We start from the raw sequence: 18,039 nt of genomic DNA, 5'->3' as shown, positions 1-18,039 counted from the left end.
GTAGTTTTCCATTTCCTTCTCCAGCTCATTTTACAGATGAGAAAACTGAGACAAACAGGGTTAAGTGACTTACCCAGGGTCACACAGCTAGTAAATTTCTGAGGCTGGTTTTGAACTCAGGTATTCTTGACTTCAGGTCTGGTGATCTATCCACTGCACCACCTAGTTGCCCAAATCAAGGTTCCAAGAGACTAAAAGAAAGACGTTAATTATTCTTATATGTTTAAAATAGTCCTAGAATCACTTTATATCCTGGGCCAGCCATAACTGATCCTGGGTGAATAGAATTATATCATGAATATACCCCCAAGAAGGAGGCAGCTAGCTACTGGTAGGATCATAGGGCCTTGAAACAGGAAGAGCTGAGTTCACCTCTGGCCTCAGTCCCTTGCTAGTTGTGTGACCCTGAGCAAGTCACTTAACCTCAATGGGGTTAATTAGCAGAACCTACGTGCCAGAGTGGTTGTAAAGATTAAATGAAATAATATTTGTAAAGTGACTGGCACATAGTAGCCCTTTAATAAATACTTGTTCCCTATCCATCCAAGGTGGAGGGAGCAATCTATTCTTGAACTGGCACTTACAGAGAAGGTAAAAGGAAATGGTGGGGTGGGGAGAGAAGAAAGGGGAAAAAAAGTCTGCCATGATACTTTTCAGGCTGGGTTTCCTTCCAGAAGAAGAAGTTATGACAGTGATGACAGGGGGCTAATGTTAATAACAAAAACAAAAGCATGGCCCTTGGCCCTATGTCTTTTTTCTTTCTCAGATTTGGCTCTTATGTCCCTGAGACCTGTTGATATAAAGTCACTCCCCTGCCCCCTCCAATCCATTAACTTGGCTTCCTAATATTGCATCTACTGACAGTGACAATAAACCTCTCAGACACATGTCTGTGGGGCAATTTTTCACAAAGTTCCAAGCCCAGTGTCCAGGGAAAATGTCATTCCTCACTTTTTACACTGACAGCTGCTACATCTTCTGGCTCACTAATAAATGTCCACGTTGGAAGTGTCATGTTCATGGGACCACAGGAGCAGAGATCTAAGACTACTGAGGTAGAAAGAACCTCAGTAGCCATGCAGTCCAGACTTCATCATTTTACAGATGAGGAAACTGAGGACCCAAATGTCTTCCTCTTGAGAAAAATGAAAATATGAAACCAGTAAGAAGAAAACAAACCCCCAAACACAATAAATGAACTGTTTGTCCTTGAGCTTTGCTTTGGGTCAAAGCAATGAAGAAAAGGAACAAATTTTGAGTGGTTCCAATGTCTATAACTACCTTCTAAAGTCATTCATGAGTTTAAGTGAGGACTAGGTTTCCCCACAGCCATTTTGTATCACTCCCTTGGTTTTCCATTGTCCTTTTTCCTAAGAGACGCAATGTTGTTATATACCAAAGTTTCCCAATCATATCACTTTCAAATTAATCTAGCAACTAAGCAGTTTTCCAAATCTCACTTTTGGGAATATCTTACAATATACTACAAGGAATATACTACAAGAAAGCAATAAACAGTGATAATGAATGAAGGCTGTGTGTGCATAGTAGTTAAAGTACTAGACCTGGAATTACAAGGCCTAGGTTCAAACCTTACCACACTCCCCCCCCCCAATCCCCCTACCATGACACTACCTGTGTAACTATGGGTGTGTCACTTAAATTCTCTGAACTTCAGTTTCTTCAACTGTAAAAGGGAGATTGTCCTAACTATCTCACTAGGGTCTTGTGAGGCTCAAATGACATTATGTACATAAGGTACCATTCAACTTCTAAGCCAGCTATTACCATTAATAACAATACCTGATATCGACATATTTTTCTGTATGGGCATAGCCAAGGCTCCCCCAACTCTCTCCAGGTTCTTTCTTCCTTCTTCAGATAGGGCTGGTTCATCTACCTCAAAACTGCACCCAAAAGAGATACCCACACCACTGCAACTCACTCTCAGCATCCTAGGATAGCCCTGGTTTGGGGAAATACATATTTACACTCATGACTGTAACTTCTAGGCCTCCACCAGCATGCTTCCATTGTACACAAATTAATCATAAGGACACTATTATCTCTTAAATAAGAAACATTTATTACACGAGAAGGCAAAAGCATAAACAAACATATCATAATATTTACTAAATAGAAGGCAAAAGCATGAATAATCAAAACATAACAATCCAACATAAAGTTGGGTCGCCCACATAATTCACACAACTTACAAAGCTAGTAGTGAGGCACATAAAAAGGGAAACCTATGTAACTGGGGAAATTCACAACTCTGACCTGCAGACTTGGGTATCTGTGGTCTCTTTGGGGAATAGTCTTCCCTTATTCCCTTCATGACCTTGGACAAATCACTTACCCTCACTGGCCTTAGCTTCCTCATCTCTAAAATAAGAGGGTTGGATTAATTCAGGGATGGGTAACCAGCAGCCTCGAGGCCACATATGGCCCTGTAGGTTCTGAAGTGTGGCCTTTTGACTGAATCTGCATCTGGATGCAGTCAAAGGGCTTCATTTGGGGATCTAGAAGGCCACACGTAGCCTCAAGGCCACAGGTTCCCCACGCTGGTACACCCTATGTCGTTTACTGGATGGGGTGAGAACACTCCTCTAAGCCTCTTTGGCTATCCAGCTGGATGAAGACACTTCTTGGCTACTCTGGGAACTTTAAAGCAGTATCAATCTCCTTTACCTAGTAGCAGCTTTCAGCCTGAGATTCTGTAGACCTAAGATCTATTCCCTTGACTAACTGCTGAGCAGGGCAATACTTTTTTGGTGAGGAGTTCCCTTTCGTCCTAGCATCTACAGAGCTAGGTTTTGTTCAAATCTTGGTCTTTGAGAGGTTTTCCTCCTTTGAGTCACAGAGGACAATAAAGGACAATATAAGTAAGCCTTTGAAGGGTTTCCCCTTTCTTTTGCTCCTCACCCACAGCACAGGATTCTTCTTTCTTCCAGTCAGCTCTTTCAAATAACAGAGATTTCTGCCAATCCCAGGAGCAGCAACTCCTGTAGTCACCTGATCTAGGTTTCTGTCAGTCTCTCAGCTCCCTCAGCTTCTGCTTCCTTCTTTTGATGTCTCTGCTTCTGTAGGCAGATTCCCTTAGTTCCCCTTATCTCTTTCCTGTACTCAATTTCTTCAATCTTTAAATTCTGACCTAATTTTGATGGTCAAATCTGTTTTTTAACACCTTAAATAAGGGGCCCTCTCATGTGGTAGTGAACTCTCTCTTACTGAGATTGAGAAACCACAGATTCACATTTCTGACAAAGAAGACAAAAATAGTGATTTCAGTTTGATAGGAAAATCTGCTGCTGGGTTTGATCAAGCAGGTTGTTTTGCTGCTATACTAGGACATCCTCTGACTTGGCCACTCTTGCTACAAGTTCTGGTTGCCAGTGAATGGATCCTCCAATGGCTTTGATGGATCTCCTACTCTCATCCCTCACCTGGACCTTCCCTTCTGTGAATACTTGGTTTGCCTAAGATCAAGAAAGAATAAACACAAAAGAGGGAAGCTGTTTGTTCTTGGACACAAGGCTTTTGAGTGGGGGGAAATGTGTCCCAAAGGATCCTAAAAATCATCTTCATTCAAAACTTGTGGAAGAGAGATCATGATCACCTACTTGAAACTTTTGTATGCAAATGCATTTCCAACTCTGCCTCTCCAGCATCAGTCATTCTTCTAGTTCCTCAGACAACTGGAAGACTCCTCATCAATCTACAATCCTAAATCTTCAGTTGCTCATTGCTGGTAGAAGGTTAACTAAATCTCTCTATATTGGAATGAAACCATGTTATGAATTTGGGGAAAGTGTTCATCCATCAGGAATGTTCAGACAAAGATTGAAGCTTCCATAATCACCTATGGAGAGGATGAGGAAGGTCAGAGGATCCTACATCACCTGTAGTCCCAAAACAGATCTTTGTGGCAATTTTCTGGCAATAAACTTTCAAGTCCCCAAAACAGTGTAAATTAGCTGCTAGGAAAGGAGGCACTATAGCCATCAGTCATTACTTTTGTCTCAGAGAGGAGCTGCTTTCTCCCTTGTCCTCAGAAATCTTAGTATTTTTTTTCCCAAACTGCTTTTCTCTGTTTCATATAAAACATGTTTTCTGCCCCTTCCCTCATCCCCATCCCCAGCCAAAACAAACAAACAAACAAACAAACCACATAATAAAGGAGAAGTGCCTCATATTTACATAGAGCTTGATGGTTATAAAGTGATTTTACATACATTAATTAAAGGCAGCATGGTGCAGTGGGATTCGTATTGTCACTGAGTCAAATGAACTGTGTTTAAATTCTACCTGTACTACTTATTACTTGTATACTCTTGGGCAAGTCCCTTAACCTCCCTGTGAGTTAATTTTTCATCTGTAGAATGTGGAAATTGGACTAGAGGACTTCTGAGGTCTCTTTTAGCTAGATTCTAGATTCTAGAAATCTGTGGTCCTCTGTTCATTACAACAAGTATGATTCCCATCTTGAAAACCAGGACATAGAGTCTGAGAGAGGTAAAATGATTTGCCCAAGATCAGACAGCTACCAAGAGGAAGAACTGAGACTTGTACTCATAGGATCATAGATGTAGAATTACAAGGAACCTTAGTGGCTATCTCATCTGACTTTCTCATTTTACAGAAGAAAAAAAAACACAGAGAAATTAAGAACCTGCGAAGAGCCACACACCTAGTTAAGTGTCTGGGGTAATTTTAGAAAAGATGAAGAATCTGAACCCAAGTGGTTCTGAATCCAAGTCCAAGTGCTCCATAAGACCACACCAGACTGCTTCTTTTAACTCCAAGTTCAATGTTCTTCTCTGCTAACATATTCAATATTATATGGAAATTCCCAAGTTTGGGAGAAAATTTGTTTGTCTCAAAGACAAAAAAAATAGGAAATGCATAATTTAAGATTTAACTCCATGATCCCTGCCCCTTCCTCTCTAAAATTTGACTTGAAGTGTGAGAACCAAAACAACGAATTGCTTAAAATGATAGCAATTTTTTGGCATATCTAACAAAGAGTAATTCATTGGATTGACTTGGCACAGTTATTTGATGGAGGCAAAATGTAATACCACAAAAATTCTGGCACAAAGCATCTTTTCTGAAACTACATTACTAAAATTACATGAAAGAACAGATTCATAGAGAACAAATCCATTAAATCAGAAATTCATGCAGCTGGAAGGGATTTGCAAGGATCATATAATATATTCTACTTTCTACTCCATCTTCAGTGGGAAAGAATTCCTGGCAGTGAAGGCTTTTTTAACATTGCCTTGAGCATAGAAGAATGAAATTTGGATAGCACAAATGCAAATTATTCGATGAGGAAGAAAATGAGGAACTGTCTAAAAGAGACCAATGTTATTACACAAAGGAGTTCATTGACCAACTTAGATTTTTCACAGATTCGCATAAGATGAAAATAAGAGCAGATAATTAATGATGAATCCAAAAGAATGGTATGGTTCTGCAAGAATAATGGCAGGAATGCTAATACTAAGAGTGAGCTATGGCTTGAGATAGGAAGCACGGAATGAGCTTTTCCTTTTTTAAAACTATATTGAAGGTTAAAGGAAAAATAAAGAAAGGACAGAACCGGTTATTGGGGTGTATGGAATTATAATAATGAACAACAGAAAGAGCTTATGTTTCTCTACCGAGGAAGATGATCTTTAGGTAAAAATGGTTAACAAGAAATTGAAAACCGAGATTAGTGAAGAGATGATTAGAAGGAAGCTGGCTGTCCTCAATGAGATCAAGTAATTAGTTCCAGGGGAAAAATATTTCAAAAGAACTTGTGGATATGATTGCTGAGTCAGTGATCTTTGAAAGGGCGTGAGGAGGTGCCACAAGCTGCAATATGAGAAAATATTTCCTTAGTGTTTTTTTTTAAAGGGAAGAGAATAGTTTTTCAGATTACAGTTTGGTGACCTTGGCTTTTTTTTTTAAATTCTGGTATTAAAACCATAATATTAGGAGACATTAATGTATTCACTTCAGACAAATCTAACCAAAAAGTAAACAAAAAAGAAGTTAAAGACCTGAATAGAATTTTAGAAAAGTTAAATATGATAGATCTCTGGTAATTATTGAATGACAATAGAAAGGACTATATATGTTTGTCAGCTATGTGTGGCACCCTCACAAACACAGACTATATATTAAGCCATAGAACCTCCCAAACAAATGCAAAAAAGCAGAAATATCATACATATCTTTTACCTACCACAATGTAATGGAAATTATGTTCAATAAAGATCAATTGAAGAAAGGATTAAAAATTAATTAGACTTTCTGACCCAGTAATACCACTACTGGGTCTGCACCCTTAAGAGATTAAAGGAAAAGGATTCACATGTATGAAAACATTTATAGCAGCTCTTTTTGTGGCAGCAAAAAATTGGAAACTGAGAGGATACCCATCAATAGGGGAATGGCTGAACAAGTTGTGGTACAGGAATGAGATGGAATACTATTGTGTTATAAGAGATGACAAAGTGGATGGTTTCAGAAAGTTCTAGGAAGATTTACATGAGCTAAAGCAAAATGAAATGAACAGAACTAGAAGAACATTTTACACATTAATGGCAATGTTGTGATAACAGGCAACTATGAAAGACTTATCTACTTTGATCAATTCAATGATCCACAACAGTTCCAAAGGACTCATGATGGAAAATGCTATCCACCTTCAGAAAAATAAACAAACAAAAAAATAAAACAAAGCAAAACTGATGGACTCTGAGTGAAGAGTGAAGGATATCTTCTTTCACTTCCTTTTTCTTTTGCAACATAGCTAATGTGGAAATGTTTTGTATGACTTCATATGTATAATGAGTATCATATTTCTTGCCTTCCTAATGGGTGGGGAAGAAGCAACTGGAAGGGAGAAAATCAAGAACTGAAAATAAAAATTAAAAAAAATTAACTGTAGACTAAGTAACTAAATTCTGAAGAATTGATGGGTCAAGGAACAAATCATATAAATAATAATTTCATTTATTATATATAAATTATTATTGTATCTATTTGAAATGGAGAGCCAGCATTATATGTAAGGGGGATAAACTAGAGTCCTTTACTATGAGATCATAAATAAAGCAAGAATGTCCACTATCCTCACTGCTAATCGATGTAATGCTAGAAATATTAGCTGTAGCAATAAGACAAGAAAAATATACTGAAGAAATAAGCATAGGAAAAAAGAAGAGACAAAATTATTGGGTTTTGCTCATGTTATGATGGGTATACTTTGAGAACCTTAGAGAGTAAGGTAAAAAAATTGTAGTTCCAGAATATTAGAATGTAGAAACATATTGAAAGAGCTAATATTAGGACAAATAAAAATAAGGACTGTTTGACACATCAAGTATTTTTGAGACATTAAGTACTAAACATATTGCCCCCAATGGAGCTAGAGGCTGAAAACAGAAATAGCTTATAGCTTCAAAAATAGGATGGTTGAATTTATGCATGGAAGATTTATGGGCTATTGAGAAAAGTTAGAATGTTTTGAGATATATCCTCAACATTTTGAGGATGACACCTAGCAGGACAACTAATCAATTAATCAAACAATAAGCATTTAATAATTTCCCACTATGTATCAGATGTCGTTCTAGACTCTGAGGATATGTGAGGTAGTTCTTGCCCTAAAGGAACCTATGTTCTACCGGGCAGATATATGTTCACCTATTGGGGAATGGACAAAGTGTAGTACATGATTGTACTCTGGTACATGATTACTCTGCTTTAAAAACTAGGTTCATAGAAGCATGGAAAAGCATACATGAACTGATGCAAAGTGAAGTAAATAGAAAAACATTATACACAGTGAGCACAACAAAGTAAATTGAAATAAATAATAATTATACAAACAATTGAAACAATGTTTCCAAATTACAAAAAAACCAAGCCTGGTGTCAAAGAAGAGATGAGGGAGGAAACTTCCTTTTGCTCCTTTGTAGAAGCTGGGGTTTATACATGTGGAACATTGTATAAGATATATTTTTTGATGTTCTGATTGGTTTCACTGATTTTTTTTATTCCTCTTCCTTTTCTTCTTTGGAAAAAAACAAACCAACCAGATAGCTCTCATATTAGGGGAAAATGTGGGCAATATAAAAACAAGATACATCAATAGAATCTATTTTTAAAATATTCCACAGAATAATCTCTTGTCAGTCACAGCTTGATATTCCGTATGTCACACTGTTGGGGACTCAAACTGTTGCACCAATCTTTCCTTTTGGGGAGTGACTTTCGTTGACCAAACCCATTTACCCAAGTTGCTGTAGGTCAGCTGCAGGCAAGTACAAATAAAGTTCTATAATTTCGGTTTTAATCGGAGTCATCTCAAGGACCTGTGCTGTTTCAGGAATTCAGCGGGGATTCAGCCTGGAACTGAGTAGGTCAGAACATGAAAAATTACCCTATCAAAGAAGAAAATCAATATTCTTGGTGTTTCCAAATTGCTCCTTAGATATCCAGACTCATGAGGCTATTGTATAATATGATCCATTTGCGCAGCACTTTTCATCCCCTTCTACATGCTTATTTCATGAATTAATTGCAGTACCTAAGCTACAGAAAGGAAGGGTCAACCTTACTTACTGGCAGAGGAAACAATTCACATAGTATAATTTGAGGAATGCAGGGAACGCCCCTCCCACCAATGAAGCCAGTATGAGTACAGCCAGAAGCCTATAAATATGCTGACCAGAGATGCTTTAGGGCCACCTGTTACTGGGGGGTCAGGAAACTCAGAGTGCTTAGACACGGGAGCTTCTCAGGCATCAGAAACCCTCAGCATATTCAGACATGATAGCCAGCAATATTTTGACTACAATGCCCCAGGGAAGCTAAAGTCATCAACACTCTGATCACAGATACTATGGCTTGGGGCGCATTCTCAACTTGGGAGTCCATGAACTTATAACAGAACTTTTTTTGATAACTGGATTTCAATATAATAATTTTTCTTTATATCCAGACATATTTTGTTTTATGTTTTTAAAAATAATATTCTTGGAAACGGTCCATAGGTTTGACCAGACATTGCCAAAGTGTCCATGGTACAAAGCAATGGCTAGGAATCCACACTGTAACAGTACCTGACACCTGTATCATACTGTACTACTATATCCTGCAGGAAAGAAGCCAGAAAGCTTGAATGGGGAAGCTTAAAGAGTCAGAAACTCTCAGCACTCTGATCACTCTGACCAAAGATGAGAGGCTTGAGAAATGGAAGCCCTCTAAGTAGGATGCTCCAGGGGGACCAGAAGTCAGCAACAATATGACCTGAGATGCAGGTGAGGTGATCAAATTGACCCTGGCTATCCTACCCAAGAATGGGTAGAACTGGGTCCTAGCACAAAGCCCCAGTCAGGAACTGAGGTTGGAAATATGAGTGAACAGAAGATATAAAATACTATAAAGAAATACTGTAAGTCAAGAGATGCCCAAAAGATAATCCCAATCATTGCCACAACTACAGGCAGAGCATTAGAGTTAAAAATTACGTGACTATAAAAACCATGAAATTAGTTGTCAAAAATGAAGTGAGGGGCAGCTAGGTGGTGCAGTGGATAGAGCACTGGCCTTGGAGTCAGGAGGACCTGAGTTGAAATCTGGCCTCAAATACATAACATTTACTAGCTGTGTGATCCGGGGCAAGTCATTTAACCCCAATTGCCCTCATCACAAAAAAAAAATGAAGAGAAAATTAAAAAATAAAAGTTTAAATGAAATAAGATCTCTAGAAGACAGAATTGGGAAAAGAATAAATAGATTAGAGCAGATGGTAGAAAGATTTACCCAGGTAACAGAACCCCTGGAAATCTGAATAGAGCAAAAAGAAGTCAATGAATCCATGACAAAAATAAGAAATAGGGTAACAAAATCAAAAGTTTACCAAAAAAGAAAAGAAAGTTAAAGATTTCTGCTGTCAAAAACCACTGACCAGCAAAACAAGTCAGGAGAAACCATTTAAAATTCATCAAAGTTCCTGAAAATCATGACTAGTTAAAAAAAAAAGACACCTGGATATTAGATTTTTAAAAATTGCAAAAGAAAACTGGCCATATCTATTAGAACCAGGAAGGAAAGGAAACTTAGAATCCATTGATCAATGCTAAAAGAAAGGAGCAGCTAAGTAGCACAGTAGATAAAGTGCCAGACCTAGAGTCAGGAAGACTCGAATTCAAATATGGCCTCAAGTATTTATTAGCTGTGTGATCCTGGACAAGTCACTTACCCTGTGTTTGCTTCAGTTTCTCATCTTTAAAATGAGGATAATAATAGCTCCTAGATTGTTGTGAGGATGAGGATCAAATAAGATAATAATTGTAAAATTTATTTATATAATTAAAAATAATTGCATGTGTGTGTGTATATATATGTATATATATATATATATATACATACATATATATATATACATATATATATCAGTACAGTGCATGGTGCATAGTAAGCACTATATAAATATTGGCTCCTATTATTCTTATTAGGGAAGTTAGGTGGTGCAGTGGGTAGAGTGCTGGGCCTTGAAGACCTGAGTTCAAATCTAGCCTCAGATACTTATTAGCTGTGTGACCCTGGGCAAGTCACTTAACCCTGTTTGCCTCAGTTTCTCCATCTGTAAAATGAGCTGGAGGAGGAAATACCAAACTACTCCAATATCTTTGCCAAGAAAACCTCAAATGAAGAGTCAGATGTGACTAACAATGACTTATTATTATTATTCCCAAATGAAAACTCCCAGAAATATTGTTGCCAAAATCCAAAGCTTCAAGTTTTCAGAAAAAAAATGCTTCAAGCAGTCAGAAAGAAGTTCAGTACCATAGCACTATGATCAGGATTATTATATAAGATCTGAGAGGAGACTCTGGAGTACAATATTCCAAAATGCAAAAAGTAAAGGCTCACAACTAAGAATAACTTATCCTACAAGACTCAGTATACCCAGGTTGGGGGGAGGAGAAGTGGGGAATGGATTTTTAAAAGAATAGAGAACTTCCAAGCATTCCTGATGAAAAGACCAAAGCTAAGCAGAAGTTCTGAAGTACAAATATAGGAATCAAGATAAACCTAGAAAGGTAAATACATTTGAGGAATTGAAAAGGTTTTATGATAATGGGGTCCTTTACATTTAATAAGGTACGGAAAACTTTCCCTCCAGAACCCAAATGTCTTCAAGGATCCCAGAGGGAGTTAAATAAAGCAAACACAGAGGCTGCTGGGTTTGTTTTTAAAAGAGAAAAGGGAGGTGGAAAGGAAATACTAGGACAGAAATGAGGAAGGAGGGGGGAGAACATATTGGTTTTCATAATTGTGATGTGCAAGAAGAACATATGAACATGGAGGAAGAGGTACAGGGAGTAGACATCAAAAAAACCTTACTCTTATATGAACTCCTATAGGAACATAAAGGAGGTTTGAAAACACATACACACACACACACACACACACACACACACACACACACACACATGAGTTTGGTATAGAAATACATTAAACCCAACAAGGAAGTAGGTTCGGACAGTGGAAAGGGAGAAAACATTCTAAGAGGGGAAGTAGAATGGGGAAGAAATAACTACAATCAAAACAAACTTTACCATCAGAGAATAGATGGTAAATGAGGAATTAGGAAGAGAGAAGGAATAAACACCAGTAACTGGGATCTGGATGAAGGGAAGAGGTAAGGGTAAGTAGAGAGTAAGCAGAATACTTCAATTATAATTCACTGTTCATCACATTTCTTCACTTTAACTTCTTTGCAAAGAGAGAGTGGGGGCAAATAGAAGGAAAAGTGTATAAATACATAATGGAGGGAAATATATAATGAATAAACATACCAATAATGTTTGTGGGGTAAATACCCCAATAAATAGAAGAAGATGATAGCATGGATTAAAAAGCAGAGTCCGACACTACATTTTCTAGAAGAAAAACCTGAAACATAAAGATTTATGAAGATTTAAAATGAGGGGCCGAAGTAGAATTTATTTTTCTTCAGTTAAACTAAAAAAATAGGAGTAGCAATCATGACTTCAAACAACGCAATAGTAAAAATAGATATGTGTAAAAGAGATAAACTGAGAAACTATAATATATTTAAAGAATATAGAGAATAATTATAATTGTCCTGAATGGCGTTAACATCTAAGTACTTAATGGAAAAGGTAATTAAATTATAGGAAGAAGTGGGCAGCAAAACTATGATATTTGGGGACCTCAATATACCCTTTTCAGACATGGACAAATCTGACAGAAAGATAATCAAGAAATAACTTAAGCACCTGAATAAAATTTTGGAAAAGTTTGATTATGACAGATTATCTCTGTTGGTTAATGGACAGGAATAGAAAGAAATATGTGTGTATACATATACATACACACACACTATATATGGCATACCTTGAATACGCATGATCTATATGGCAATATATTAAATATAACATGTATTTATTTTATATCTATATATTATCAAACTAAACATTGAAATAAGATTTGTGAAAAACAAAAAAGAGATGAACAAAACTCAATGCATTAACCCATTGAATTGATAAATAAAATTACAAGCTAATTTGTTTTTCTTTTAAATCCAACAACTTAATAAAATAAATAAATTCTTAGCCAAACTAGAAAATTAAATATGTATGTATGTCTCTGTGTGTATACACACACATATATGTATACATCTATATAGATATACACACATACCACATAGCTACATGCATAATGTACATATGTATACATGCATTTGCATACACATGTGTATATATACATATATACACACACATTTACATAGATGTATATGTATTTCTCAGCTATTTATGGCACCTTAAAAAAACTGACATAAAATGTAGAAATAGAAAACTGTTATGAATTATAAAAAATTTAAATTAGAAATATTGAACACATTCTTTATTGACCACAATCAATCAGTCAACAAATATTTATGAAGTACTTGCTATGAGCCAAGTACTATATTTAGTGTTGGAGATAAAATACAATAAAAAAGAAAGTCTCTGTACCCAAACAGCTTACATTCTAACAGGAAGGAAACATAAAAAGGAAGCTATAAATCATGAGTAGAAGTATGCTTGTGGGAGAACAGTAGCTAAATTTGGTTGATCAGGAGTGACTGTTCTTCCTAAGGCATGGTGGCTAAGAGCAATAAAATCATAATTAACAAAGGGCCTTTTAAGAAAGAATTCACATTTAGATAGAAATTAAGTAATTTGAAGAAATGGTGAGCCAAAGAATAAATCATGGAAACAACAGATAATTTCATCAAAGAAGATGACAATGAAAAAATATACCAAAACTTTTGGTATGCAGCCAAAGCAGTCCTGAAGGGGAAATTAATATCTCTAAACATTTTCAACAATAAAAGAGAGAAAGAAAAGATCACAGAATTGGGTGTACAATTAAAAAACAACAATGAAAAGCCTTGAACTAAACACTAAAAAAAGAATTGTGGAATACAAAGACAAGATTAATAAAACTGAATGTGTCAATCCATTGAATTCATAAATAAAATTAGAAGCTGATTTCTTTTTTAAAAATTACCTAATGAAGTAGATAAATTCTTAGCACATTTGATTAAATAAAAAGAGACAGGAAAGTAAAAATGATAATATCAAAAATGAAAAAGAATTCACAACAAATGAAGGGCAAACAAAGGAAAATGTTATAATACTTTGCCCAATCATATGCTAACACAACTGATGAAGTAAATGCACAAATATTAACAAATCTATAAACACAGATTAAGAGAATAAGAATTAGAGACTTTAAATAACCCAGTCTAAGAAAATAAATTTGGACAAGTCACAGATAAATTCCCAAGGAAGAAAACCCTAGGACCATATGGATTTACAATTGAATTCTATTAAATATTTGCAGAATAATTTTCCCTGATATTAAGTAAATTATTTGTAAAAATATAACAAGAAAGGATCTTACCAAATTCTATCTATGATACAAATATGGACTTCACATCTAAACCAGGGAGAAAGAAAACTCTAGACTAATATCCTCAATGAATAGCAACACAAAATTATTGAATAAGATATCAACAAGGAGGCTACAGCAACATATAAAAAAAGATTAATCACTATCACTAGGTGCAATTTATACCAGGAATGAAGAGTTGGTTCAATATCAGGAAAACTATAAAGAAAAAGAGAAAACAAAATCATCACTTTTTGAAGATGATATGATGGCCTTTTCAGAAAATCAGAGATTCAATGAAAAATTAATTAAAATAGTTAATAATTTCATAAAAGTAGCAGGAAATAAAATAAATCAACAAAAAGTAGCTTTTCTAATAACAACAAAATCCAAAAAGAAGAGATAGAAGGAGAAAATCTTTTCAAAATTATTACAGAATGCATACTTGGTAGTCCACCTAATAAGACGTATAAAATTGGGGATGAGGGTGTAGGAATAAGAATGTATATAGGCTTTATTGGGACATTTGATTTATAAGGTAGAGATTTATTTATACTACCTTACTATAAAGGAGAAAGGGAAGGAGACAAGCAGTTTTAAAATGCTTACTCGGGCACTATATTAAGCACTTTACAAATATTATCTCATTTGAACCTTAACAACTACTTTCGAGGGTAGGTGCTATTATTACCCTCATTTTACAACTGAAGAAACTGAGGCAAACAGAGGTTAAGTGACTTCTTCAGGGTCACCCAACTAGTTAAGTGGCTGGACCCGCATTTGAACTGGGGTCTTCCTGACTCCAGGTCCAGCACTCTATCTACTGCCACTCAGCTGTCTAGTTCTCAGGGAAGGAACCCAAGCTATCAACAACCATTAAAACGCTCCGTGTCTCCAATAAAAGCAAATTAAAACAACTCTGCCTTGAAACCCATTAAATTGGTAAAAATATCAGAAAAGGAACATGACAAATGATGGAGTGTGCATGGGGGAGAATAGTCATAACAATATACTATTAGTGGACCTCTGTATTGATTCAGCCATTCTGGAAAGCAATTTGGAACTATACCCAAAAAGTCAGTAAGCTATGTATACATATCTTCTAACCCAATGATACCACTACTAGGCGTATACCTCCAAGAGAGAAAAGAAAGAGGGAAAGGACTCATATGTACAAAATTATTTATAGCGGCACTTTATTGGCAAAGTGGTAGCAAAGAACAGGAAAATAGATGGGTGCATGTCAGTTGGGGAATGATTGAATAAATCATGATGTATTAATGTAATGGAATATTATTGTGCCATAAAAATAAGTTTCAGAGGAAAATAAGACTTGAATGAACTAATGCAGAAGGAAGTAAAAATAACCAAGAGAGCAATTTATATAGTGAATATAATATTGCAGAGAGAAACAACTTTGAAAGACTTTAGAATTCTGAGCATCCAGAAAATGGATGATGGAGCATGCTAACCACTTCCTGACAGAGGTGATAGACTAGAGGTGCAGAATGAGAAGAGAATGCAGAATGCATTTTCTGAATTGGCTAATATATAGATTAGTTTTTCTTGACTAAAATAAGATTTATTATTTGTTACAAGGGAAGGTTCTTTTTATTTTATCAAGTGAAATATATTGGGCAGCAGAGAGGACCTAGCAATGGTGATGCCAAAAACAGTAAAAAAAGAAAGAAAAGAGTGTTATTGAGCATTTTTAATACACAGAAGAGAATAGAAGAAAGTTCAAAGTCAGACACAAAATCAGGAAAGCATTTGTGTTTGTTGGCAGTTGTCACATTTAAAATAATAAAGAAAAATTAATTAAAAAAAAAGAAACTGGAAACTTCTGTGTTGAGGCTTGAAATAGACAATTTCCCCTTGAGTACTATGGACTTGGGAGCAGCCAACAAGTGGCTATATTATTTGGCCTCAGTGACGCATATACTTTTCAAGTGTTGTTTCCCCCTAATGTACAATGTTCTGAGAACATTTTTTATGTCCAATAAATATTTCTTAATTTATTGATTAAGCTGCAAATGTATTGTTATGAGTATTCAGATTCATAAGAGATGAAAGGAGGAGTTGACTTTGTCAGCTGGAGGAGATAGCATTCTACCTTTCAAAATGGTAACTATTTTAGAGGAAAGAAAATACATTTTCAAAGCTCTTTGGCACTACAAATGATTGTTCCAGTTGTCAGTGCCTCTGGTGGTGCTGTGGTGCATGTACTTGGCTTGACAGGGTCGCATCTGCTCTTGTGACTCCCCCATTGCTGGCTGCAGCACTAATAGAGACCACCCATGTGGCAGAAGTTGGCAGTTGATCAGTTCCATGGAGGTAGGTCTGCTGGCAGGGCAGAACCTAGGGGAACAATGCCTGATTTACTTCAGGGCAGGCATGCTAGAAACCAGCAGATGGGGCCCACACATAATTGATTATTTTCTCTCTGGCTGGATAACCTCAGAGAGCTGAGGTGATCCAATTTTCTGACCCTTGCTCGGGTGCCTGACCAGACCACAAGACTGAGAAACAGCCTGCAGTTTCAGATCAGGAATAATAGTTCCATCCTATGAGGTTGTCTAAGTAATTTCAAAAGATATGGAGGAATTTCTAGAATTATAGAACATAGTTCTTAGAGATCATAGTCCAAAGCCTTCATTTTTCTAATGAAGACCTTTCCAGTCTTCTTACAATTCCCCTGTGCCCTCTCTCCCCTCCCCCAAATCTGTGCTACAACTACACTCACCTTACATGCCCTTCCTCACACATGACACTCCATATCCCAGATCTCTGCCATTGCACTGTCTGTCCGCTAGGCAGACCCCTCACTTCCAACTCTTAGCTTTCCCTGGCTTCCTTCAAGAATCATCTTAAATCCCACTTTCTGTGGAAGGCCTTTGTGTTCCCCTCTCTCTACCCACTGAGTGCCTTCCCTCTGACACTACGTTCCATTTACTCTCTACATACATGTAGCAAGTATGCTCTGACCTCACTCTGCCAAAGCCAGGCAGGTTAGTCTTGTCTCTTGGAATTCTAGGCTAACCTGAAGGATTTGGAGGTGACTATTCTTTAGTGCCGTCTTCTTGAACCTCTAACTGTTTCGTTCCCTCACTACTGGACGTTGGTGACTGGCTAGCTCCCCAGTTCCACTTAACTACTTGTCATCAATTAGCTTTTACACAAGGCTATTTACTTTGAAGACAAAGTATAAGCAAAGTACAAACATTTTCCCCAATACCTTGGGAGGCACACTCTCCACTCCTCCATTTTAGACTCTGAGAAGGGTGAGAGCTTCAACTTAGTTCATTTCTGCATAACATTAGTCACAACAGGTTCATATTTATGGAATGGTTGCCTGATGAGTCCTCATCTCAATTACCACTGGGCTGGGTCCCTAAAGTCACTTCCAAAAGTTACTCCTTACTCCCCAAGGCATTAATGCTGAGCTGGCTGCAAAACCCAGAAGCTTGGATTACTGGGACATTACTCTCCCTTCATGAAAAATACAGATGCTGAGGCAGGCAAAAGGACCTCAAAGGGGAGCAGCTCTGGGACTACAAATGGCGGCAAATCTCCTAAGTGCATCAGGAATCAGATTAAAGTATAATTAGGAAATGTTTAACAAAGTACATAAAAATACAATACAACATAGTTAATGTTACTTTGTAGTTTTCAAAGTCAAAATGAGGCCTTATAAATGATGCCTTCAGCAAAAGAGATACTGTTTCCTTTGAAGGATATTGGAAAGTCACTTCCACTCCCTTGCTTTCAGATACAACCATAAACCATTCCAGTTCTGGGCCAACTGTGAGGAATGATTAATAGAATATCTACTTACTCGATGGCTTCTTTTTTCATTACTGTTCTTCAGAATGAGGGTGAATTTCTCTGAGACATTTTAGATGAGAACGCTTCCAATTTAGTAAGTCAAAAAGTAGTGGCAGCAATTATGGGCTGATGACCCATTAATTGAGTGATTTGATTTTGAGTACATGGAAAAGATGAATTTTTAGATACAGTCAGAATAATACAAAGGGAGTTTTGCATATCAAAGGAAGTGTGAAATAA

The sequence above is a fragment of the Phascolarctos cinereus genome, unplaced genomic scaffold (genome assembly GCF_003287225.1).
Source record: "Phascolarctos cinereus isolate Bilbo 61053 unplaced genomic scaffold, phaCin_HiC Scaffold_5;HRSCAF=322, whole genome shotgun sequence".
NCBI lineage: Eukaryota > Metazoa > Chordata > Mammalia > Diprotodontia > Phascolarctidae > Phascolarctos > Phascolarctos cinereus.
This window is presented reverse-complemented; position numbering follows the sequence as displayed.